Source organism: Podarcis tiliguerta, assembly GCF_965153285.1.
Source record: "Podarcis tiliguerta genome assembly, chromosome: 4".
Taxonomy (NCBI): domain Eukaryota; kingdom Metazoa; phylum Chordata; class Lepidosauria; order Squamata; family Lacertidae; genus Podarcis; species Podarcis tiliguerta.
The window spans coordinates 96,927,001-96,954,531 of NC_139537.1; the positions used below are offsets into that span (position 1 = coordinate 96,927,001).

General features: G+C 41.8%; 1 long non-coding RNA gene across 1 annotated transcript in view; it reads left to right on the forward strand.

Annotated features, from left to right (window-relative positions):
- Positions 1-27,531, forward strand: part of LOC310675388 — a 139,143-nt gene that overhangs the window by 87,618 nt on the left and 23,994 nt on the right. Inside the window, exons 6-7 of the long non-coding RNA XR_014510090.1 lie at positions 9,380-9,571; positions 26,238-26,443. This is a non-coding gene — a long non-coding RNA (uncharacterized lncRNA). The remainder of the gene's footprint in view (positions 1-9,379; positions 9,572-26,237; positions 26,444-27,531) is intronic.

A 27,531-nucleotide genomic window follows, 5' to 3' on the forward strand; every position in this document is an offset into this window, starting at 1 on the left:
AGGAAGATTTCAGGGGTATTATAAACTCATTCCTAAAAGTCAAAAAGTATAACTTGTGACAAACAGAAGCTAGATTGACTCTATGGGTAGGTGGAAAATGATTCTGTGAGATGGATTTGTCACAGGTCTACACGGAGATGGAAGTTAAGGAAGCTTCCAGCTCACAATCAATACATTAATCTGTATTCTAGTAAAACAGGTTAGAGGTAGGTGTGCATTGGTGCTTCTAACAATTTGTGTCACAATTTATCAAAACAAAACAAAAGTTACAGAATGGAAACCATATCCTGTTTTGAGTTTCCATAGACTTTTATGGATTATTTTCTGCAGAAAGATTCAGTAGACAGAAACAAGCGGTACCTGTGCCATGGAATTTCAATAATGGCATAAAGGTTGAAGGTTGACAAGTTCACAGTAAACTGACCCAACCATAACTTGATTGTCAAGTTTCCTCTTACTTTCCCCAGTTCAAAACTTAGGTCAACCTGTGGCTAAAGATGGCTTGATCCCAAGTTCTCCACCTCTGCATCCCTGGTCAGAAAATTTAACTGGAAGCTGGAGCTGGATAGGCCACAAACGGAAGGTTGGAAATTGCCTGGTATTTATATCGTGACTGTCCAATACTGAGCCCTCCTTTTTCCCTTCCTGCCAATCACACAGACTTAGGCTAGACACATTCCTATTCCTTTCTGTGACTAAAAGGGTGCTCTGACACATGAGTGAATTCAGATTGTGGCAGCTCATTAAGGTAGCATCCAACTGTGTTTGATTTTTTTTATGGATTTTATCACCACCATACATTAGCCACTTCAATTCTCACATTCACCTTTCATTTCCCTTGATTCAGAATTCAGTTTTCCTGCAGTATGATTACTACACTTTTTAGCACCAGCAGTGTTCAAGACTGTACAAAACAGAAATATACGGCCTATGTCAAAAGGGTTTATAAACAGAAAGCAGAACAATTGAAGAAGGCATCTTGGTTTGAATGCAAACCAGAGATAAGATAGGGCAACATGAGCAATCAAACACCTATAAAATTTCCAAGAGATCCTGTGTGGTGTAGTGCTTAAGAGCGGTAGACTCGTAATCTGGGGAACTGGGTTCGCGTCTCTGCTCCTCCACATGCAGCTGCTGGGTGACCTTGGGCCAGTCACACTTCTCTGAAGTCTCTCAGCCTCACTCACCTCACAGAGTGTTTGTTGTGGGGGAGGAAGGGAAAGGAGATTGTTAGCCGCTTTGAGACTCCTTCGGGTAGTGATAAAGCTGGATATCAAATACAAACTCCTCCTCCTCCTCCTCTTCCTCTTCTTCCAAGAAAAAAGGAAAAAATAAAACAATTGCTGTATTTTGGTTTTAAATGGGTGCTGTTTTGTCTTTCATCTGTTTTCATTACAGATTGACAGAGATCTCTGAAGGAGACTTTCTAAATTCAGATGGAAGGATATCAGGGTGTGTAGCACAGGGGAGTGTATGACTTTGAGATTTGTGGGGTAAGTTTTTTAAACAATGCATGAAATTCCACTTGGCAGGGTAGTGGCCCAGCAGGCTTAGTGGCACAGCAGGACAGGGAAGCCCCCATGTTTTGAGACCCTAGAGAGGCAATTATCAAAGACAACACTGGAGTATGGGAATCGGTGCTTTAATGCAAGCTGCCTCATTCTTTCCTAAAGAGGCAGATTAATGTTAGGATTCCAAGACATACAATTAAAACACCACCCTGGGAAGTATATTCGAGTAGTAACTATGGTGCAAAGGGTGGTTTCTTCTTCTTCTTCTTTTGCTCACAATAAAGCATTAAATGAAATGAAAGGTGGTGAAAGAGAAAGGCAGTATATTCTTACAAACCAGAGCTATGTAAGATTTGCCTTGTTAAATATTTCTTAAGCAATTTTTAATTGACAACATATGTTCAACATCACATAGCAACGTGTGCAAAGCACTTTACATCTGTCATAGCCTCCTGAAGCTAATCCCTCTTTAATGTGCTCGCTTCCTTTGTATTGCTGCAGGCTTTGTTTCTGTTTACTGTCTTTTGAAAGGAAGGGGGGGAATCAAGTTAGCTGTCAGCAAGAACAAGCTTATTCTACAAAGATTTTAATTCTATTAATCTTTTGACTGGCTATCTTTTTGGAAATCGTTTCCAAGGGCAAACGATGCGCATGGAAGGAAGAAGCCAAATCTGACTTTTTTCAAGGTGAAATTGTGCACTTGTATAATTGGGGCTTTCCTAAAGAAAAACTAAAATATGGAAAGAAAGGAAATTCTGGGGGGTGGTAGGGGACTCAATTTGATTATAACCACTGTGTTTATATCATCTATCTATCTATCATCTATCTATCTATCTATCTATCTATCTATCATCTATCTATCTGTAAAAGTTAGTTCCTAGCATTTAATCACCATCAAGTAAAACCAAGACCAAGAATCAAATATTTTTTTTTGGGGGGGGGGTCTCCACAAGCCTGCTCTCCCTCAGTCCCTTGAGATCATGATTAGCTTTTGGTAATGGGGAACACATCCAGGTTTGTAAATGCCAGCCTTGCCTCCCCTGCCCCCATGGTAAAATCCTCAAGCATGGATGCACATTTGGTGGATGGGTAAAAGGACAACCACAAGGAGGTGAATTATGAAAGTTGGTGGGACAAGGGTCAAGGTCCAGCCAGCTTCTCTGATTAGGTTGCTCCTATTCATAGCTCTCAACTTTTCCCTTTTCTTGCAAGGAATCCTATTCGGAATAAGGGATTTTCCCTTAAGAAAAGGGGAAAGTTGACAGCTATGCTCCTATTTATCACGGGTGGTGCTGTGGGTTAAACCACTGAGCCTAGGGCTTGCTGATCAGAAGGTCAGTGGTTTGAATCCCTGCAACGAGGTGAGCTCCTGTTGCTCAGTCCCTGCTTCTGCCAACCTAACAGTTCAAAAGCACGTCAAAGTGCAAGTAGATAAATAGGTACCACTCCGGTGGAAAGGTAAACGGTGTTTCCGTGTGCTGCTCTGGTTTGCCAGAAGCGGTTTAGTCATGCTGGCCACATGACCCGGAAGCTGTCTTGAGGACAAACGCCGGCTCCCTCGGCCTATAGAGCGAGATGAGCGCGCAACCCCAGAGTCCGCGACTGGACCTAACGGCCAGGGGTCTCTTTACCCTTTACCTATTTCTCAAACATGACGTATTATTATATAAAACCGAAATATGGAGATGAAGAGGAAATTTGACTCTCAGGGGCTGGGTGTCACCAGCCCACATCTCACTGCTGTCCTTGAGTGTACCCTTCTTCTTTCCCTCAAGTTAGTGGATATTTTCACTTCTGGGGGGGGGGGGGGAGGATAAAGTGGTTCACCTGAGGGCAAAACTTTTATTGCAGGTCCTGTCGCCCGTTTACAGACATTATTGAAACGCTACTGTGGGATGTTTGCCATAAATAAGTCTGTCATCCATCTGTCGTAGTAACTAGCACATTGCTAGTAAAGTATAGAATACTAGCAGCCTTGTATCTGGAATTGCTTGAGAATTTTAAGGAACCAAAAAATCAATGCAGTTTTGCAATCAGTAGTTTAAATCAGCGCAGTTTTGAAAGGTCAGTCCATCATCTTGTTACAAAATGGCATCCAACTGCATCTGAAAATAGATACAATCCTGATCTGAGGAACCATCATGCAAAATTTGGTTAAAATCCATGCAGTTTTGAAAGGTCAGTCCACCATCTTTTTAAAAATGGCCTCCAATAGTATCTAAATAGAGACAAAAACTCACTCCTCACTCTTGGGAATGGTCATGACAAATTGGATGACAATATATTTAGAGGTGTCCAGATTAGTGCATTTTGGAACTGTCATGCTAAATCTGGCGACAATATCTTCAGAGATGACAAAATAGCTTCAGTCTTTCTGGACTGCAATACAGACCATCAGTCCTTGCAGGATCATGCATTGCAGAACTGAATAAAATGCAGGGGCAGGCAAGGGCAAGAGAAAGATCCCGATGTGCATGCGCTCAAAGGCACAACATTGTGAGTCACCAGCATCAAAGCATTTCCAAGAACCGTGTGCTCCTGTTGTTGTGACAGACGGATCTGAGAATTAAATTAGAACACATGGCTTCCAAACAAGGCATGGTGTCATGCTCAGAGAAATCTTGGCAAACTTCTGCTACAGGAAAGTAAAGAGACTTCCTTGCCTTCCATCAACTCTGTGACACATCGAGCCAATGGGAAGGCATTCTGTGAAGGATGGGATTGTAGTCATGCAAACACAGAAGCGGCACTACCCTGACCTTGTCTTGATCTATCAGCTTCAAGTTTTGAGTGAAGACTCGCAGTAGCGTGCAGCATTATGAGGCATTAGTGCCAATGATTGACTCGGAAAACATTAGCAAAGGGGTAGAAAAAGTCCTTGCACACTGATTCGCAATACATCTTTGCTTTCTTGTAAAATTAACTCTGCATCTTAGTGTCAGATATATGACTTGTCTGCTATGACTGAGACACTTCCTTTTGTTTAATCATGTGTCATTACAAATAGACTGTTCATGCATGCAAGGATAGAGAGGTTATTAGGGATATTTTTTAGGTTCCAGATGAGTATGATGGAGAAGAAGGTCATTCTCTTCGCTTATCATATGTAGGGTTCACAAAATTATGGGATGGGGAAACCTTGGCTGCATGGTTTGCTAGAGAATTTTGCTTATGCATCTAACCACCACTGACAAGGTTGTGTAGTTGCTTATCTATTTGACACCTGATGAGAGGGCGTTCCACAGGATGGGCACCACTACTGAGAAGGCCCTCTGCCTGGTTCACTGTAACCTCACTTCTCACAGAAGGGGAACTGCCAGAAGGCCCTCAGAGCTGGATCTCAGTATCCAGGCTGTACGATGGGGGTAGAGATGCTCCTTCAGGTATACAGGGACAAAGCCATTTTGGACTTTAAAGGTCAGCGCCAACACTTTGAATTGTGCTTGGAAATCTATTGGGAGCCAACGTAAATCTTTTAGGAGTGGTGTTATATGGTTCCAGTGGCTGATCCCTGTCACCAGTCTTGCAGCTGCATTCTGGATTAGATGTAGTTTCCTTCAAAGGTAGCCCCATTGCAGTAGTCCAAGCGGGAGATAACCAGAGCATGCACTACTCTGGCGAGACAGAGCATGGGCAGGTAGGGTTTCAGCCTGCATACCAGGTGGAGCTGGTCAGCAGCCGCCCTGGACACAGAACTGACCTGCGCCTCCATGGACAGCTGCGAACCCAAAATGACTCCTAGGCTGCGCACCTGGCCTTTTAGAAGCACAGTTACCCCATTCAGGACCAGGGAGTCCCCCACACCCGCCCGCCCCCTGTCCCCCAGAAACCATGCCATCCTTTGAAATGTGCACTTATCTGAATTTTGTGATGCAGTTCTCCAACCAAACAATTTTTTAAAGGGTGTATTAAGGAAAATGGGCCTAAAGTGACCCACATTTGTGAAAATAGCACAAAAGTGTATTATATTAGGGGAAATTGCTTCACAAAACATACACATGTGTGTGTTAGGCAAAATTACAGACAAAAATGTGTGTTAGATATTTACACTGAAATGCCAGTGAATTTTCATAATAAACTGATGTGGAATTGTGAAGAACTGAGCATCAGATTGGAAAAATGAGAATCTGACAGACTACTGTCAGATCCACACACTGTTTTCAGCTCAAAATCCATGACCATAGCCAGTCCTGCAATGATACAAGGGGCAACCTAATTCACTATTGGATAGTTGTGAATTTGAAAATCCCAGAGTGCTGAAGTTAAAGACACAAATAAAATCCTGGGACATTTTTCTTTCCCCCACAAAGCTGGTAATAGGTTCACAATTAATCATTTCTGTCTTTAAAGATGTGGCTTTCCAGCAAATAAAGTTTTATGTCTTTCAACACCCAGAGTAACAGGAAGACACTTAGAAAATTGTGGGAAGGCATCCAATCATCAAAGCACCTCATATCTAATCAGATAAGAATGTGATGGATTTAAAAGTCACTGAAACATTAAAAGAGCAAGTACATGTTAACAGTTGTATGCAAAGCTAAAATGAACAGGAACTTATTTCCCTTTCATAGATAACATTAACACCAGTTTTTTTGTACAGTTTCCTTGAAAACGTACAGTCCTACCCTCTAGTTCATCCTTATTCTTGATCTACTCTACTGTAATGGAATTTTTACACAGAATTTCCCATTCTTTCAAAGATCAGCCACAAGGGAAATATTTTTACTTTTCACCTCTAGGGCACATGTTAGAAAACTAGCATGGGAAAACCATTTGGCGGGGAAATAATTGTTTTTATCTTTATATGACAACCTTATTTTAAGGCCCAATTGATTTATGGTTGTTATTAGAAAATCATTTGTCAACTTAAGAAGAAAAAAAAGCACATGTGTGAAACAATGGGGGTTAAGCAGGTCCCTTTCGAGGCGCATCAATCCATTTGCTAAAGAGCAAAAGCTTGTTCTATTCTCGTTCAAGGACCCTTCATACAATTATATCATATTGCAACCAGAAGCAGGTGGTGAAATCATTTTACCCCATAGCCTCAAGAAAGGAATCCAAAAAGGTCACATTTGAAAAGGTCACTAAACCACTGAATATATTAGTGCTTAAGGAAGGTGCTAATGGGTTTCAACATTGAAAGTTCCAACAATAATGATAAGAAGGAAGGAACAATGCAGCTCAAAACTTGCACTCCTTTCCCCAATATTTCTACATTTTAAGCATTTGTTGCTGCTTTGGTACTGACCATCAGATTGTATGAAACATTGCATTTTTGGTATTGTTTTCACTTTGTTTTTAAATTGTTGTACTTTTTTATTAGCTGGCCTAAGCTGTTACAACAGGAACTGTGGGGTATCAGAAAATAAACAACAAAAACCTTTTGGCCTTGTTAACTCATTTTAACGCTTCCAGAAGAACCCCAAAATCAAAGGATCTGTGGCTAAAGCAACATCTGCTGCCCATTTAATAGACTCCAGTGGAAAGTTGTCAAGTTGAAATTCATATGCAGATTTGACATTGTTGGGCTGGGACTGGAATGACTAGACCACAACTGAAAGTATCTGACCCTCTTTGTGTGTTTTTGCACACTGTTCAACTTACTTGGCCAACGTCTTGTTAGGTTATTACACCCACTAGGACTGGGTAGAATAATAGAATAATAGAACTGTAGAATTGGAAGGGACCACAAGATTCATTCAGTCTAACTCTTTGGTCCAACATGGGGTTCAAACCCACGACCCTGCTCTACTCTCATGCTCTACTGACTGAGCTATAATGAATGTTGACTGGCTGTTGCTGGCATTTGTGCTCTACATATCAGTGGGGCATGCTTATTTCTTGCACTGTTGGGCCTTCTAGCCTACAGTAAGACAGCACTTTGTGCAGCAACAACATCCTTTCCCAAGCCATACTTGTCAAATGTTGTTTGGGATTTGCACTTAAGTCTCCATCCAACACCTAATCTGAGGTTCAGATTTTCTTTTGAAGGGGGATTTGCACTGCTGCCCACCTTCAACTGATGGAGAGAGCATTTCACAAGCAATTCAGACTAAAGTATGGAGGCCAACCTAGAGCATTTTCACACCTGAGGCTTAACTTGTGTGTTCCTACATCCTACAGAGGCTTCCTACAGGCATCCTACAGGGAGCCAGTGTGGTGTAGTGGTTAAGAGCGGTAGTCTCGTAATCTGGGGAACCGGGTTCGCGTCTCCGCTCCTCCACATGCAGCTGCTGGGTGACCTTGGGCCAGTCACACTTCTCTGAAGTCTCTCAGCCCCACTCACCTCACAGAGTGTTTGTTGTGGGGAGGAAGGGAAAGGAGAATGTTAGCCGCTTTGAGACTCCTTCGGGTAGTGATAAAGCGGGATATCAAATTCAAACTCTTCTTCTTCAACATCATCTGGTTGGCCACTGTGGTAACAGGATGCTAGACTGATGCAGCATCTGATACAGTGGTACCTTGGTTCTCAAACTTAATCCATTCTGGAAGTCCGTTTCAAAACCAAAGCATTCCAAAACCAAGGTGAGCTTTCACATAGAAAGTAATGCAAAATGGATTAATCTGTTCCAGACTTTTAAAAGCAACCCCTAAAACAGCAATTTAACATGAATTTTACTATCTAAGGAGACCATTGATCCATAAAATGAAAGAAATAAACAATGTACTGTAGTCACACAAATCGATCGATCAGTAGCTGACAGTAGCCCACAGTCACAAAAACAAAACGAAAAAGAGCCACAAAAACGCAAAATAAATAGCAAAAACAGACAGACCTCGGCGTAACACTCAAATCAGAAGTGTAACACTCAAAACGAAGCATGTTCAGCTTCTGAAAAAGGTTTGCAAACCGAAACACTTACTTCCGGGTTTGCAGTGTTTGGGTTCCAAGGTGTTTGGGTACCAGTTTGTTTGTGAACCAAGGTACTGCTGTATTCTTATGCTATGTTAACCTTTTGAGTTCTCCTCATGTCATTTGTCCGGTTATTGTTCATGAGAAAAAAATGGATGAGAGGCATTTCTAATGAAAAGGAACATTTTGGCGAATGTAGGTTTTATGTCTGAATTACATACCTTATAAAATGGCTCTTGCTCCAAAGTGTTGCATGTGGAAATGTACAAAGTCTCATTCAGTCTGATCCAGGTTGCTCTTCATGGGTAGGAATGATACTTACATATATTTCAGTGCTCAGAAGCGCTATGTATCTCCATTCAGTTTAGCAAGGGAAGTTTTGGGAATTGGAAACAGAGATGCGCGCACACACACACAACTTTCCACAATTTATTGCATTTGTATCCTATTCCACTTCCAATGATGTTAACGGCTATGTTTCACGTGCACCCACTGGGGTGAATGAAATTTAGTGCAGCATCCCGGTATGTTGGTCAAAAAGACACCGTTCCTAACACAACATTAGTGTTAACATTAGAAAATGGGACAGAAGTGTGCAATATTCCTCACATTTGAATGCGCCCTTAGTATGCCAGTGAAGGAAGAGACTTAAGGCAACTTTCACCCTTCATTTCTTCTGCTTGGCAATGCCATGAGTCACCTGCTTACCAGCTTCAAGTCCGTTTTCTGGTTAAAGAAGCAAATGGTTACCGTAGCAGCGAGCAAGCAGGGAGGAGCAAAAATAACATATCAGCTTTTGATTTGCTGGCCCGCTAGTGAAGAAAGTGTTGTGAGCTCCCCCTTTCCCATTGTGTATGTATCATCTTGGGTAGTACGTGTAGTTTTAAGACAGCTAATAAAAAAGGAACTATGAAAAATGTGGTACTGAAGGTATTTGACAGCCAACATATAGAAATGATTTGACATTATTGCATAGAAATCCCCGAAACCATCAGTCCTCTGTTTTGGGTTGCAGTTAAAAAGACAAGCTGGATAGTTACACTCATGAACATAAGACACAATGGCCATCAGGAGAAGAAATATCGGTTCTTGACTTGAACACTTTTACACTGGAAAAGGGCTGGCAAAGATTTCTGAAGAAAAAGCATTCGTGATGTCAAAAAAGCAAAGACTGTGACTGATGAAATCATACAGACACACACTGAAGGTAATGCGGCAATATCAAATTGCAAGCAAATTTGGAGCAAAATGCTAAAAGTTAACAGGTAAACAAGGTAGAATTTGGCAGTCTACCCGTAAATAAATAAGCTATTTCTCTTTTTGTGAAACTTGTTTGCTAAACAGCATGGTAGATGTATGCACTGAGCAACGCTAGTCCTAGAAGGAGTTACATGAAGAATGTTTTCATTAAACTTTTTATCTTCTCTATACAAATTAAATTGGGACTTCTACGCTGGGTTAATGAGGGTGCGCACAGGAAAGTGATGGATGGCTGGTGAAAGACCCTGTGTGAGAGGCAGGGATGGGAAGATCTCCCAGGGTGGGAGGCTGGGAGAAGAAAGGTGAGAGAAGGGTCCACCCCCTTCTGTGAGACATGGGTTGAGATCTGCCTTTGAGAGAGGGCTTTCTAATTTCTCCCCTCTTTTTCTTTTCTTCTTGCTTTTTTCTTTGTTTTTAATTTTTATTTTAACTTGTTGTTGTTGTTTAGTCGTTCAGTCGTGTCCGACTCTTCGTGACCCCATGGACCAGAGCACGCCAGGCCCTTCTGTCTTCCACTGCCACCCGCAGTTTGGTCAGATTCATGTTTGTAGCTTCGAGAACACTGTCTAACCATCTCGTCCTCTGTCGTCCCCTTCTCCTTGTGCCCTCCATCTTTCCCAACATCAGGGTCTTTTCCAGGGAGTCTCCTCTTCTCATGAGGTGGCCAAAGTCATGGAGCCTCAGCTTCACGATCTGTCCTTCCAGTGAGCACTCAGGGCTGATTTCCTTAAGAATGGATGCGTTTGATCTTCTTGCAGTCCATGGGACTCTCAAGAGTCTCCTCCAGCACCATAATTCAAAAGCGTCAATTCTTCGGCGATCAGCTTTCTTTATGGTCCAGCTCTCACTTCCATACATTCCATACATTATTTTAACTTAGTTTGTTTTTATTGCCTGATATGATAAAAAAGTGCAATGACAACTTAAATTGGAAGCAACATTTTTACCATAATTTGATAAAAAGTTGATGGAGCTCCTAGGTGCTCCCTCTTCTCTGCTCACCCTGAAAACTCAAGGCTTTGGTTCTAGGAGATAAGGGCTGCCTTCAGATGTGGGGCCTATTGTGGTAGTTTTACTGCTTATAATGCCTGTGCTTCTCTTCCAATTTTTCTATTGTTCCTTTTACACTGCAGTATCTGTTCTGATATGTAACTGTGGCCTTTTCATTGATATACTGCCTCATCGTGCTAAAGAGCGGAAAAGATCTGTAGGCCAGGATACAGCTCCTGATTTTGTCATGTGAGCGTCAGTGGCATGATAATAAAAATGGCAAAACAGAAAACTGCTTTTTCAAGTTTGTGGGGTTCTCAACATCCCCCTCCCCGAAACAAAATAACATGGGAATGAGTGCTAATCTTCTCCTAGATTCCATTCTGTTTCCTGAAGAGGCTTTTACCATGTGTCAAAGATCACATAAACATAATAATTAACAGGTAAGAAAACATCAGGAAGACGGAATGAAGTGCCCTCTGAATGCAGCCAAGAATTGAATGTTGGCTATTCATTAAACCTGTTATGATCTTAATGACAGCACTACACAATTTCCTTAGGGTTTGCAGGCAGTGGATGCTGTGAAATGACATAGCCCTTTTTTTTTATCATTCTGGAATTGGGGTGGGAAACAAAGAAAAATGAGAATTCAATGAGGGTGAGCTTGGCCTCAGAGTCTGCTGGTGTCAGCGACTGAGGAGGGGTGTGTTGCCGCCTACCCAAGAATGCCCCATGGATGACACAGAGGAAGAAGACTTAGATCCAGGACAGTGGTGGTGGGATATGGGGGACCAGTCTGTGGAAGGAACAAGCTGGGAGATGCTAGAAGCAGGGGGGGGTGGGTGTGAGGGAGCATGGGGGTGGGTGGAGAAGAAGAAAGCCGTTCCAGGACAGAACTGGATGCTGAGAGTCTCAATGCGAGTGCAGACTGACAGAGAGGCAGAAGCCGTTTCTATTGCTCAGCAACTGGATGGTCCTGTTCCAACTAGCTCTCCTCATCCACTAACCCCCAGAATGAGAAGAGTCCTGCACATTGCTGAGCAAAGGGCCAGACAGGCCAAGAGGGGAGGCCCTCCCACTCGACACAGTTTGCAGTGAGTGAGGGTGCCAGAGAGGGGAAGGAGGGGCCAGGCGCCAGTTACTGCAATGTCTTCAAGTAAGGGAGACGAGCCTAGAGAAACTCTGTTGTGTTTTTACTTCTGTGAATAAAAGTTCATTGCATTTCACATCTCAAGTCCTTTTCCCTGACCTGTGGATGACCTGCATTCTCTTGGCAGCCCCTTGGCAGCCAGGCCTCTGTATTTGCAATGCTCTTTGAAGATGGGAGACAATGAATAATAAAATGGGTGTGTTGGATGTTGTGTCTGATTGACATATTGCAATTTTCATTGGCCATTTTCTGTGAAGAAATCTTCAGATTCATCTTGAATTTCACTTTAGGCAATTCAGTGCTAACGTAGATTGTGCAACTTCTCCCTCCCACCAAGATGTTTCACTAATCTGATCTAGGGCTGCCAACTTGAATAAAATATTTTTTGGCAGGGAACCAGGTAAGCCGCCCTCCCCTGCGTAATTGATCACAAAATGTGGCACACACACCATTCAAATGGCAATGCCCATCCAAAAAAAATTGGGGGGTGATCCTCTCAAATATGGGGTGTGTGTGAAGGTAGCTTAGGCTCTAGGAATTGGCTCTTATGATCTGATCAAATTTTGTTGGCTTTTCTCAAAATTCCTGTCACCTTCACAGGAAGAAACATGAAATTCCGAGGCACTGCTGATGTAGTTTTTTTATAGTGCTGAAGGCAATGCAACCCAAAGACCACTTGAAAGTATTTGCCACAGAATATCTATCTATCTATCTATCTATCTATCTATCTATCTATATTACAGATGAACCTATTGAGTGTTAACTTCTGCAATCAACTATTCTGCACTGAAGCATTAAGATTCAAGCATTAAGCACAAGGAGAAGGGGACGACAGAGGGCGAGATGGTTGGATAGTGTTCGCGAAGCTACCAACATGAGTTTGACCAAACTGGGGGAGGCAGTGGAAGACAGAAGTGCCTGGCATGCTCTGGTCCATGGGATCACGAAGAGTCGGACATGACTAAACGACTAAACAACAACAATTGTGTTTTAGGAAACTGACCATTGCAGTTAGTCTACTTTCTTTTCTCTCAACATTTCTTAGACAGTTCCCTCTCACAATGAATCTGGCTGTAGGCTTTCGGTCAAAGATTTGGCTGATTATTTCAAATTAATACACAATCTCTCATTTGTACAACAGCAGGCACGGTACACCTCTCCTCTCTACCTTTTTAGTATGTATTAAAACCGTTTTATCTATAAAATGTCCAAAGTGACTAATAGCTTCTGAGACCTGAAAAACAGGGCAACAGTAATAATCATATCAAAGTGGCAAACAGCAGATAAAATCCAGAAGCAGGCAGTCAAGAGCTAAAACATTATAGATATTTAAGATAGGCCAGCAGAAGTTTAAATTTTCATGGGGCAGCCTCAAAATCTAAAACCAAGAGGATTACAACAACTTCAGAACAGAAAGGTCAACTAAGTGAGAAGAATTGGGAGTTTTGCACCCAATTGGGAGTGCCCTGTAATCACCACTATCACCTAACCTGTTGAAAATATACACACCCTTCACTCTCTCTTTCATTCCTATCAGGGATGGAGAGATCATGGTCCTGCAAATGTTGCTAGGCTACAACTCCCATCATCACTGACCATTGGCCATGCTGGCTGATGGGAGTTGGAGTCAAGCAATATCTGGTTCTTCATCCTGTCTCTATAGTTCACAATGAATTTCACCCAGGAACCATATGAAATGCTTCTGTTTTATTTATTCCTATTGAAGTGCGGCACCCTCTCCTTTTGGCTAGTAGAATGTCGCAGTAGTGCTGAGTTTACTGTTAGTCATTCCATGGCTCCAGGAAGCAGCCCTTGATAGGAAAGCTCAGCAAATAATGGATGGCACATAGCACATATTTGTGTAAACATTGCTGATCACTCTTCACTCACAAATGGAAGAACAGAGGTGGGAGCCAAGTGTGGGTAAATAATGATACCAAATGAGAGTCAACACATTTTAAACACAAGGAAGGTCATGGTAAACCACAGTTACGTGGGAGCACAGCAGATAAGAAACCGAGCAAGTGATTATGAAATATCTGTATCAAAATAGCAGCTAGATAACAAGCAATATCGTAATACTAATGCGTTTCCCACTAAAATGACAAGTTCATGTTTATATAAATGCTGCTGTATAGATGGGCTTTAGGTAAAGCTGAAATGGAAATTCTCAAATGTTCAATATTTGGGAATTTTCAGATTTTGGCCTAAACATATTCATATGGGAAACCTTCAAAATCACATTTTTAATGTGACAGGTTTAATTCAAAGTGTGAATGTTTTAGATTTCTTGGCATCCCTCGAGTGTTTCAATCTTGGCAGGCAACCATTGTGAAATCTCACAAGCTGTCAGCTGTCAAATATTAATTACTATAGCATGTTGTCTACCCTATGCTGTATGACAAAAAATGCACATACCATGACGTAACTATCAAATACTTTGCAGTATTAAATGCCTTTGCATGCCAGCCACCATATATAGCACACCACTGGTTTTCAGAGTGTCTTCAGATCCCATAAACATCCCTAGAGATGACTACAGTTTCTAGAAAGATGAAGGCATTTGTTTAAAACAGTGGGGTGCAGAAGTAGAAACCTGCTGGGCTACAAGCAGAAGTGAAGTGGCATAAAAAGGAAAAAAGGGGAGAATTCAGGAAACTTTCACTTACACATACCTTTTAATACTCGCTAAAATTCAAACTTCAGAAAAAATTCTATACAGCACTAGTCTTCTTGTTGAGATCTAGAGGATAACCCCCCCCCCATATTATAGACTAAGCCCTCAGGGCTAAATTAGGTGTGTTGGTTGTGTAAATTCATGTCAATAGAAGCCAAGAGTACCGTATTTTTTGCACCATAACACTCACTTTTTTCCTCCTAAAAAGTAAGGGGAAATGTCTGTGCGTGTTATGGAGGGAATGCCTACGGGTGGCATGCCTACGGATTTTCCTCCTCTAAAAACTACATGCGTGTTATGGTCGGGTGCGTGTTATAGAGCGAAAAATACGGTACATCTGGGGGAGAGGTAGGAAACTATTTTTTCTGTTTCACACCCTGCTATAGTCCCAACATCATTTCCCATTGTGAAGCTCTTTGAAGATTCAAGGGTCAGCAAACTTTTTCAGCAGGGGGTCAGTCCACTGTCCTTCAGACCTTGTGGGGGGGCAGACTATATTTTTGGGGGGTGGGGTGGGAATGAATGAATTCCTATGCCCCACAAATAACCAATAAAATAAATAAAATGACACATTCTACTCATGTAAAAACATGCTGATTCCCGGACCATCTGAGGGCCGGATTTAGAAGGCTATCTGGCCCCCGGGCCTTAGTTTGCCTACCCATGATTTAAAGGGTCCCAACCAGCACCAGTAGAGGCCTCACTTGAAATGACAATAGGAGCTTCAGAGAGGAGATTTTCGTTGAGGCCATGGCAGGGAGAGAAAGAGTTAAACTTAATTGTGAGTCGACAAGGTATGGATGTCGCTATTAGGCACACACTACACTATTCCCCCCCCCCCCGCCTAGAAATGCACCCGTCGGTTTAATTTTGGGGGTCTGCCTTGGTAAGGTTTAGGCATTCATGGCACCCCAAACATGCACATCTATCTACACACACACACATACAAACAAACATATGTATCCTGTGCATTGTATACAATAATATGCATGGTAAGAAAGGCATGCAAATAATATTCACTCAGGATGATAATCATGGGGAGGGGTCTTTGCTGTGGTCTTTACACCTTACAAGCTGTAACACCATGTACTCTGAAGGTGAAGAGGGGCCCAGTTGAACCAGTAGGCTGTTTCCTTGTGCTATAGACACTTTGCACATTTCTGGATTGAACATCACAACTCAGCTCAAACATCTATTGTGGTTGTACTTGCTCAGCATTTCAGAGCAGGGAGATGTAGGGGGCCCTTTTCAAGCAGCTCCTAAAGCAGTCTGCTGGATTATCTATATACCACTTCCCTTTACACAAAGACAACCCCATCCTTGTCCACGTTACATATTGGACGTTAAATTCTTTCCCTGCGAGACTAACTTTTCTTTTTGTTCTGCCTGAATTCTTGTCCTCTGAAGTCTCAGATTTAAAAAGAGGAGAGTTCATTTGGTATAATCGAGCTTCAAAAAGAAATCACAGTCTGTTTCTCCATTATAAGCAGGATTAAGAACCACAAAAAATGAGCTAGTCCACTGCGTTTACTCCTGATCTTCCAACTGCCTAGCTGAGAAACAAGACCATTGTCATCTCTTCATCCTCAGTTTTAAGTCTACAAAAGTCTTTAGCATAAGTAATATGTATTAAAGTGTCAATAAACTGTCTGCAGTATTTGAGGCCTAGTTAGCATTTTTATTGAGCTCCTTGTGTTAGCATTTTCTGAAATTGACTTTTATTAATTACCAATTTAAATCCATAACTCGGATAGCACAGGTCACTAGTAAGTGGGTCATTTCAACATTAGATGCTTTTACCAAGAACAGTGCTTAAACTTCAGCAGATTTTGCTGGTAGCAATTAAAATAAGCATGTACCATAGCCTATTTATCATGGCAACTAGACAAGTTTAAGACATTTACATGGTGCTTTTGATGAAAGGTAGCCTTCCACCCTATGGCTGTTGTTCAATAACATGCTCATTTCCCATAATCGAGCCTAATTAAGAGAAACTGGTTATTTACCTGTCAGTAAAGAGGGGGAAAATAATTTTGAGTGTAAAATGCAGCCTGGGGAGATATAATTGCTAAATTCTTGACTGGCCTCAGTGGGAGATTTGGTGTGGAAATTATTGATATTGTTCAATTATGCTAGTGCCACACAGTGTTGGATTCCATTTTAAAGGGTTGTCAGCATTTCTTCTTCAAAGCTTAGCAGCAAGTTGTATTTATAAGGCTGCAAGAGAAAACTTCAGCCTCCTCTAAGAAAACAAAAAAAGTCAATATAGAAGGAAATGTTTGGAAGCTTATTTGAAAAGAAGGACAGTTTTAGTCTAAATGTCTATGTTTTATTCCCATCCCATTTCATTCTTTCCCCGCCATCTAAAAGGTCTCCAAAATGACATTCAATACTCAAATCTTGAAATATGAAAACTCATTTATATGCTACCTTTTGGCCCTCAAAATGGCCCAGTGTGCTTTACGGCATTAAAAACTGACAGTCTAAGCAAATAAATGACAGTGCGAGCCTATATATTTCCACACGGAAGTCCCATTGAGTTTAATGGGGCTTACGTCCAGGTAATGGAGTATGGAATGCTGTTTAAGACTCCAGGCCTATTCTCATTTACCTGGTAGTAAGCCTCATTGAACACAAGGAGACTTACTTCTGAGTAGACATGCACAGGAGTTTAGTGTTACTCTGTTTTAAAAAATCTAAAGAAAATGAAAGCAAACCTATAAGAAATAAACAAAGCCATTGTAATCCACAGGCAATGATTCCTCCCTCCCTCCCTTTATCAAATTGGTAACGGAAGCTGATAAAGCCATGAGGCCATCTTGGTTGTGAGTCCTGGGAGGGTTGACTGACTCCAGCTACAAAAGCTGAGGCTGCTGAACAGACTCTTGGGGTATTGTTTAGGGACTTTCGTTGCTGTTGTTAATATTATTTGTTATTTATATTTATATTATTTGTTATTTGTATCTTTATTTTTAGATCTTATAACGATTGGTTCTCTCACACACATCCAGAAAAAGAAAAAGACCGCATTGGCTTAGGGACAAGGGTGGAGACAAAATCTGTTCAGTTGGCATTTCTTCCTTAGCATAGAGAGGTTCTAAATATTTAAAGAAATTGATAGGAACCTATCTAATTTGCACTTCCCAAAGCAATATGCAAATGGAAATGTAGTAATCCTTCAAAATGTGCACTTCTCTAAATTTTGCAATACAATTCTCCTGCCTAAAAGAATTTTTGCAAAAAAGCATATATTAGGGGCATAAAATACACATTAAAATGTTTAATGCTAATGAAGTTTCCTCCACACTTTCCTTATAAGTTGACACGTAAATTAATTTAAGATGCGAAGCATGAAACTGCGAAAAATTTGACAGATTTATTGATTCTCTACTTAGTCATACTTTCTAGAGGTTTTTAAAGGCCAAATCTTCCATCATCCCCATTCCTTTTCATTGTGTTATATATTCTACAAATGGTCAAACAGAGTGTGGAATATATCCAAGAAGTTTGCAGGTCATCATTGCTTGCTTGTTTGTTTTTAAAAAGAAGAAAATTTCACAAGAATCTCCATAGCAGTGTCCTCCACTTGGTTTCCTCCTGGTGTTTTTGACCACAGCTCACAACCTCTCTAACCATTGGACATGCTGGCTGGGGCTGGTGGCAATTAGAAGCCAAAATCATCTGAAAGGCACCAGGTTGGGGAAAGATGCCCTGTGAGGTAAAATGTGTCTTTTTTTATTTTTTGCCCTATTTTTTATGTTTGCATTACAATACAAACACACGCCCCCCCCCCCAAAGAAAGAAATATGAGGACCACCCCTCCTCCCACAAAGCAAATGCTCCCAACAAATTACATGGTGGGGTTTTTCTATGGGGGTGGTCGGTGAGGAAGCAAAGCTTTATGATAGTAAATACTGTACACAGGTTTTTATGCTTCCTGTATAAAATGTACTATAGAAATGTAAAGTACTTATTATCTTGTTTATTGTATTTTGACTTGTGGGATAAACCTCTAACTGATTGCCTTGAGAAGAGGTATAATCTGTTACACTCGACTAACAGTACTATTTCCTTCTTTCTTATCTTGTATTTGGTCTGTTCAGACATGTTTGTTCTTCTTGCTGATCTTTTAAAATGTGTTTAGCAAAGTAAATGATGGATGGGTTCTATTAATGTTCTTTAAGTTCATGTGAAGTTTGCGGCGCACTTTTTCTTTCTGCGTGCCTTAACGTTGGGTTGTGCGTTTTCAGCTTTCTCAATAGCGATAAACAGAAGTTAGCCAACTGCTTCCTTGGAAGGAGATGCACTCTCCCTGAGGGAGCAGGTACACAGCTTGGGGGGGGCGGGGCTTCCAGATTCAGGTAGCCCCAGGTGGCCAGAAGACCCTTTACCAGCTACACCTGGTATAGTAGTTATGACCCTTCCTGCAGCAGGAGAGCTTGAGCACAGTAGTGAATTCAAGACTGCAATACTGCAGTGCATTCTATCTGGGGCTTCCCTTTCACTTGATCTGCAAGCTGCACTTAATGCAGAATGCTGCAGCAGAATCGCTGACAGCAGTGAGGCTGTGGCCTTCATCTAGACTTCCTTTTGTTATTGTTTTTAATTCAAGATTTTCTGGAGTTCCACACTTTCTAGGCACAGGTCTGGGCTTTCCCAGCGGGTTTTATTTTGTCCCAGTGCTTTCTCCATGAAAAACTGCATTCTACTGCTAAATCAGAGCAAACAGCAATCTGCGGAAAATGTGACTGTCATTTGCTTCAATTCAGCAGTAAAATACATATTTTCCTGGCAAAAGAACCCAAAAAAGTGGGGGGAAATGCTCAGACATAGAGCTTTAAATCAAATACCTTTATTGGCATTACAGTATAAAACATTTCAGGTCACTGGGATAATTAAAATGACAAGGGTGACGCTGTTGAGAGTCATAAGACCACACTGTGATTGTGTGCACTTAGATATTCTGCTATGCCCTGTCTGTTCCCCGAAAAGGATGCTTCATTGGGAACCCTTTTGGGTAAAATTGTGGCTAAGAAGGAAGCTACTAAAGCAGTGATATCTTTCTCCCGATCTGCCAGGAGAAACCTCATGGACTTCTTCTCAGAGTTATAGGCCGGAGGTCCAATATTTTGACATGGAGCTTTCAAACCTGTGTCTAGAAATGTAGCACAAAATGAATTCCTGTCTGCATATTCAACTTCTCCCCAAAGATCTGCATTGGTTGCCCATTTGCTACTGGACCAAGTTCAAGGTCTTAATGTTAGTAAAGTCCCAAACAGCCTGAGACCATTTTACTTGTAGGAACACCTTTTGCTCCATGTAAGTCTGCTTGGTCGCTTCAGTCTGCAAAACTGGCATGGTTAGAGGTCCCACAAAAATACCCATTCCACACTTGTAGGAATTCAATCTTTTAGTGTTGCAGCACCTACATTTGGGAATTCCACTGTATTCCTTTTGGCCCCTGCTTAAAACATTTTTGCTTGGAAACATTTTTCTTGATATAGACCTGATACATCTCAATTATCTATTCCTATGCGGAGTATATAGCTTGGTAGACCATGAGTAGAGACAGCTGTGGATACCCTATAACATTCCAGACTACAGAAAATATTTCTCAACTGAGGAAAAAATAATCAGAGGAGGAGAAAGCTTAATATATGAGTGTTCTGTGCATATTTCACTCTTAATCTGAAAATGATCAACTTTATCGTCTTGTTCAGAGGAAGACAATCACAAACATTTGCCAATATTGCTGAAATATCAACTGAATGGTTTTGCTACAAAACAGTTCTTATTTAACAAAGCTACCGCCTCTTCCTTCAGCATGGCAGATATAATCTCATTGTCACTTGTAGGATCACCTTACACTGAATACCAGTTCAATCTGTTACTGTTACAGTAGAAATGAAATACTCATTCTGCACTTGTAACAAATTGAAGCATTCATACAATAGTTCCACTCTTTCCGAAATCCTTTGCCGAGGCCATTGCAAAATAGCTTCAGCCATGTGTTTGACAGGCCATCCTTGGCTTGCATCAGCTACAGCAGGCAATAGCAGAGAGGTACAGTGGTACCTCGGGTTACATACGCTTCAGGTTACAGACTCTGCTAACCCAGAAATAGTACCTCAGGTTAAGAACTTTGCTTCAGGATGAGAACAGAAATCGTGCTCCGGTGGCGTGGCAGCAGCAGGAGGCCCCATTAGCTAAAGAGGTGCTTCAGGTTAAGAGCAGTTTCAGGTTAAGAACGGACCTCCGGAACAAATTAAGTACTTAACCCGAGGTACCACTGTAATGGGAGAATAGGAAGTGGTACCAAAGTAAAAATTTCCTCCTCCTGCCCATGAGATGGAATAAATGGCTGCTCACCTCTATAGCCTCTGATGCAATAGATACCTCCCAGGACTGAAAGAGGCAGGGCTTATGAAAATCCAACCAGCCACTTATGAAAGCTTTTGCTAATTTGCTTTTCCATTATTCATTCTAATTAAGGGAATTTTGAATATACAGGTACACCAGAAAGAAGAGGATTTATGCTTGACATCTCTTTCAGGTGGCTGCCTAGGTTCTTGGGGAGTCCGACAATTCAGGATTAGGCCAGCAGATGGAAAGGAGATTTGCAACCTTACCAAAAGGCTAAGGAATCTACTAATGATATAGAACAGTCTATCATCACCGATATCCCAAAATAGAGACTAAATTTAAAACTGGTCACCACAGATGTGTGTTTATGGTGTCTGCTGCACCTGGGTAGAAAAGATATGTTAGTATCTTTTCAGTAATAATCCCTACTTAAGTTTGTTGCATGAGGACAATGATTAAAATTTTATTAAAAATTTGTTAACAACAATAAACAACATTTGTTTCATTACATATTTTCAAAACAAAGAAACAAACAAAAAAACAAGCAATATTCAGTTTTTGCCCATCACCAGATGGGACTTATTTGCATGCACATAGATTTAAAACATTTTTCTTTGCTTGCTCACACTTCAATGTGTGTGTGTGTGTGTGTGTGTGTGTGTGTGTTTGTGTGACCTCCTCAACTTCTATGTAAATTCAGTAATGCAAAGTACACCAGGGTAGATTGGCAACTCATCTCTCTCATATGTTTATCCAAAGCATAAATGCCAGTTATGCCAACTTCCTTTTAACTTCTACAATGTTTATTACACATAATTTCTCCTATAGAATAGGCTGCTGTACAGACATTCCCTTCCCTTTTGTAGGGATGAGTTGTATCAGAGCACTACAGGATTAGCAAGGACTGTATAGTTTGAGGGCTCTTTGAATCTTGCTCTGATAAATCCTCAAATGTCAAGATTAAAGGGCAGAATTTCAGAAGGTAGAACTGCAGGATGCCAAGCTTGTCCCTTGAAATTATACCTCTGCCTGCTTCCTATCCCTCCCCCCACCTCACAAACCTGGGTTATGGGCATCTATCACGTTGGTGGTTCCAGAAAAAATTCTCCTAATCCTGCACTTCACACACCCCAACCATCAGATCTGTTTCCTGGCTGGTGGCTCCAGAGACCTGTCCCGCTCTATAGAAATAACTTGATGATCCCCACTCCACCAACAATTTTGCATGCGTCTCTGGCCAGCCATTTTCCCCATCTGCTGTCTCAGCAGCCAAAATATATTTGTTAGCTATTAAACTAATCTTTACCGGCTTCACAAAGACTTGAATTCTACCTGGCTTTCTTCTGTTGGGTTTTTAACGGAAGCTCTGGTTTGTTCAGAACTGCAGGCAGCAACCACGTGCAAAGACCAGCCCACCATCTTTCAGTGCATAGAGGGGGGAGGCTCGTGTGAACCGCCATGATGTTATTTCTTGTTGAGCTACAGATGTTTTTAGCTGGAACCGCTGAATTTCTTCAAGACTGACTACTGGCATCTCTGCTTCAAGGATATATATCTGCTGCATATTGCAAGCATGCTGTCCTTTTGTTGCTGTTACTTTTGTCTGGAATAAACCACAGCACAAATCATTCTACCATAGCAATATAAATCAGCCTCTCATGGTCAACAAGCCTAAGAGACTGAATTTCAACCAGAGAGGAGGGGTGGGAGAGAGAGAGAGAGAGAGAGAGAGAGAGAGAGAGAGAGAGAAAGCTTATTTTCCCAGAGAGCAAGTTGTTGGCATTTATCTTAAAGGATTGTCCATTCCAAGTAGCTAAGATTAATTTTATCTTACGTAGCATAAGCTAGGAATGGGAAAACTGTCTCCTCCAAATAAACTGCAAGTTTTGTAGAGGATAGAAAATCCAGGCCAAATACAAGCTATAAAGAAATAGAGAAATAATACCTATGAAGCTTACGTGAACTTGCCTTCTCGAGTCAATCACCGATAAAGTGATTCCCCCCCCCCCGGGATTATGGCAGGGGAGGAAACAGTAAGCTCATTTCCGCGCACGCCACCATCCCAATTACCCCCCTCCTTGGAGATACCCTGCTGCCTAGTGGGAAGGCAAGGGGAGGGGCACGGTGGCAGGGTGGTACCCACTCAGTGGCAAGAGCACCAGATTGGCTCTGCTGGTGTGTTTCCTCCCTGACAAACTCCCTGCTGCCTCATGCTTCCCCCCTCATCAAGAAGCAGCGACTCAGCATCCGAGAGGTCAGGTGAGAGCTGTCACCCTGACCCCACCCCACAATCTGCTACTGGTTTTAAGAGTATGGGACGTGAGCCAAGAAATCATTTGGTTTGAATTTTACTGCAGCCCTGAACGGCCCTGCTGCTCTCTCTCATCCACCCATCTGATGCATAAGGGTAATAGTACTATCAGACCTTACAGAGTTGTAAGGTTTAATGGGCTAATGCCAGTGGAATGCTTTAAATACAGGAAAAAGTTAGTGGGAAAACATTGCTGTAGGAAGTTAGGTGTATGCTCAAAAGATGGGGTTAATGGGACCAGAAGCCATGGTGTTTCTCACCATTCCAGATAGTGGAAACAGTATTCAGATCCAGCCCCGTATGAGCAGTCAGGGCACAATTCCAATTCCTTGCTTCCACACGTAAAAAATAGCTTTTCATATCCCACTGATTTATCAGCTAAAACGATGGCTTGGTACCATTTTCTTTCTGAAATGGTCACATTCAGACACTGGGTGGTTTCTGTAAGGTGCTTCTTTTCCCCACAACTAATTTTTTAAAAAAATAAATATGCCATTCTGTAACTGTTAAGTACCATGATTTAAATCACACATTTACAAGTTGTTTCAGTATTACCGAAAGACATTATTGAATTAACATATTTTACTCTGAAAATTCACGAGGGATTTATGTAAAATACATTTGCATTTCGTACTTGAGTGCTTCCCAGTCAAAGTATTTCTTTTATTTCATATCTGAAATATAGTTTGCCCAGCTCCGATGTTGACCCATTTTAAATATGGTCGTTCTTGAGGTATCTTAATTGGAAAATCAGACTTTTACAAACGTTTTGTTTTTAACCTTATAGTATAATACCTTTGGCTCCAATCTGGAGAATTTTAATCTTTCTTAATTTCCATTTAAATCAATGGGGCAAAAGTTCGTTGCAGTTATGGCTGAAATGAAAAGGTTTGTGCATTTTATAAATGGTTTCGTCCCCTGAGAAAAGCACCTCTTTCAGATAATTTGGAGGGAGAGCTCCTAAGGATATAGAAGTATTCAAACAAGCATTCTGTGGGGACAGCCTTTGATTTGAACAGGTATGAGGAAGCCAGGCCCCTGCTTTGCCAAGACGACTGGGCTATCACTTCCTGCTTTGCTGCACTGTGCTACAACTGTGACAGCCAAGGTGGAAATGGAACAACCACAGGGAGGGGGCATTGGTCTGGTTGCCTTAGCAACAGGGGTATTTCTCTCTCTCTTCCTCCATTCATTCTAAGTGAAGGTAATGCAGTAGACCCCATTTGCCCTCTGTGACACTGGAAATGTGGGGCTGAAATGGCATCCAGAGAGAACTAATTACCTGTGTGCTGATTCTTGCGAAGCTAAAACAGCTGCATCCATGCAGAAGAGGGAGGCATCAGGGGAACGTCAAAGTTTGCAGAAATACAGACAATCACCCCTCCCTTTCAAGAAGGGAGTACAGTCACAGATGCTTCATGTTGCGTTTTTTCGGGTTACGGACGCGCCAAAACCCAGAAGTACCAGAACGGGTTACTTCCAGGTTTTGGTGGTCGTGCATGCGCAGAAGCACTAAATCGTGCTTTGCACATGTGTAGAAGCACTGAATTGCAACCTGCGCATGCGCAGATGTGGCACTGCGGGTTGCGAATGCTGCAGGTTGTGAATGTGCCTTCCGCATGGATCACTTTCGCAACCTGAGCGTCCACTATACCCTGTATCAGTCAGATGAGGACTGAGTGCATGCAGACGATGGAATGCATGGGTGTCTGGCTGAAACCCTAAACAGGAGCACTCCTCACGGCCATATTTTAGTTCAGGGGTCAGCAACCTTTTTCAGCCGTGGGCTGGTCCACCGTCCCTCAGACTATGTGGTGGACCAGACTATATTTGGAGGGGGAGAGGAATGAACCAATTCCTATGCCCCACAAATAACCCAGAGATGCATTTTAAATAAAAGGACACATTCTACTCATGTAAAAACATGCTGATTCCCGGACCGTCCGCAGGCCGGATTGAGAAGGCGATTGGGCCGCATCCGGCTCCTGGGCCTTAGATTGCCTACCTCTGTTTTGGTTGAAGCTCCCACGTGATCACAGGACCATGAGCCCTGCCACAAACAGGAAGGTGAAGGGGATATACTTAAGGAAGCACCGTGGGAAGGCAGATATTGAAGGAATCAATATCTGAGTGACAGAGCAAGGCTTTGGCTGTAGCTAGGAAGAGGGCAATTTGGACTCCATTTAAGGCAGCAAAGTAGCTTGTGCAGCTTTAAAAAAGTGCAGCTTTTTAGAACGGCTTAAGCGATAACAGATCAGGGGGGACGGGGCAATGAACAATGCAGATGTTCTCAAAGACATTTTGGTCCCCTCAAATGGTGGATGTGTAATACTGGGTTTGACATAAATTGATCCACTGATATCAATAGCAGTTAAACATGATGTCATTTCTGCAGATTGTCACAGAGATCTGTGTCCCCGTTTTATGCTATAAGTGGGCTAGAGTTATCCCCTGATAAAAGCTTCTGGTTGCCTCTAGGAACTGCCTAGCTTATAGGTTGTCTTCAAGCTACCTAGGGGTGATGCACCAGTTATTTCTTGCTACAGTAGCCTATGGCTAAAATGTAATAAGGACATATTGTCACTGCTGCAAATTTTCACCTAAGGTGAAAGTCAAGAAGAATTTGCAATGGCTTCTCTGGGGAAACCACCTATAGGGATTTTGAGGAAAGTCCAAAGAGTCTTAATAAGAATTGCGCAAAAAAAAAAAAAAATCCTCAAAGAGGCCATTGCCATCTGTACTGTGGATCAAACTCTGTGAATCTCTTACACACACACACACACACAGAGAGAGAGAGAGAGAGAGAGAGAGTTTTCTGTGAGCAGGATCTGCCCCAGTCATTTCAGCACCAACTTAATCTTCATCTGATACGAACACAAAGGTCTGATCCATGCCAAGATGTGTGCAAGCTTTCAAAAAGTACTGCAGTAGAGGCAACTTAACTACCTGTGACACATGTGCATGATAAAAACGTACGAAATCTTGGAGCTTATGTAGAAGACTGAAAGAGGGCTAATAATGAAGGGTAATAGGATGAATTACATAAAGGTAACAGGTAGTATTAATATCAGGGAAAGCTTCCTGACAATTATATCTATTAGCTTTTACTATAATCTCCTTAGGGAAAGTAATGAAGGCTCGTTAGCTCACATCTTCAAGAATATCCTGGACACTACACAGGAGGATATGGCACGGGAAGAAAACATGATGGATGAGAAATAAAAAAAGCCGTTGGTCCACTTAAGCCACTTCTGCCCACTTCACGCTCTAAGCACATGGATTCTGCACTAAAATCCTGCAGCTAAAAAATCAAGGCATTGTGAAAAGCGTAAGCTATGTTCACCAACCTATTTGAGTATATATTTGTCCTTCGTGGGCGGGGGGGACCTAGTCACAAAATGAATTTCTTTTGACACAGTTCATTATATACAGTTGCAACCTTTCTGAATACTCACATATCTTTTTTTTAAAAAAAATAATTTTTATTAACAAACCAGTCAAATCACATTAATTCCAAATTACAGAGCCAAATTTTAAATTTTTGTTGGGGGTACCCATGTTTCGCACTCCGAAAGGGATCCGGTCATCTTATTGCTGCTGCTTTGATGTTCACAATTCTGTCCAAATAATGTTCACAATTCTATCCATTCCTTCTTTGTTGTTTTCCTCATCTCTTCTTGTTGTTTTCGTATATTTTTCCTTTCTTTACTTTGAGACCTCTGATAGTCTCCACAAGCGAGTTGAAAACAAGCATTATTATAATCCTGTGTGGATTTTTCCATTCATCCAAGAGTCATATTGAGACAGCAGACGCATTTCATCACTTCCATAAAAACAATCTTAACGTCTGCTCATTAATCTTTGCAGGCCTGCCACTCCCTTCTCGATCTTCTCAGGGGGTTCTGCCAAGAGTCCGATATAATAACAAAGCCGAGGCCTCCTCCCCCCCTTGATCGTCAATCCTGCAACAAACCCTGCCAACATGACGGCTATCTTTTTATAACCGCGTCATCCCAAAAGCCTTTCATTCTTTTCCAGATCTCCATAAACCATGCCTTTGGTTAGTAATTCATTTCCACACAGTTTCTTAATCATCCCGCTTATAGTCAATTGTGCAACGATTCTTCTTGGGGAGGGGTTGTTAGGTAATCACATAGAGAGAAAAAAGAAAAGTTTCCCCCCTTCTTTCCGTCCCGTTCTGACATACTGACCCTTTGATGTATCTTCTTCTTGATATATTTTCCTGTTGAATCCAGCCCGTCGCTCACCTTCACAGAGGTCACTTCAATTAGCAGTCTAAACTCCCGTTCTTCACTTGAAACATGCATTTGCTGCTCTCTCTAATTGTTATTTTGAGCTCCCGAACCAGGTCGCGCGGTCAGAGACGGCGTCAGGAGAGCCATCCCACACGAGTGC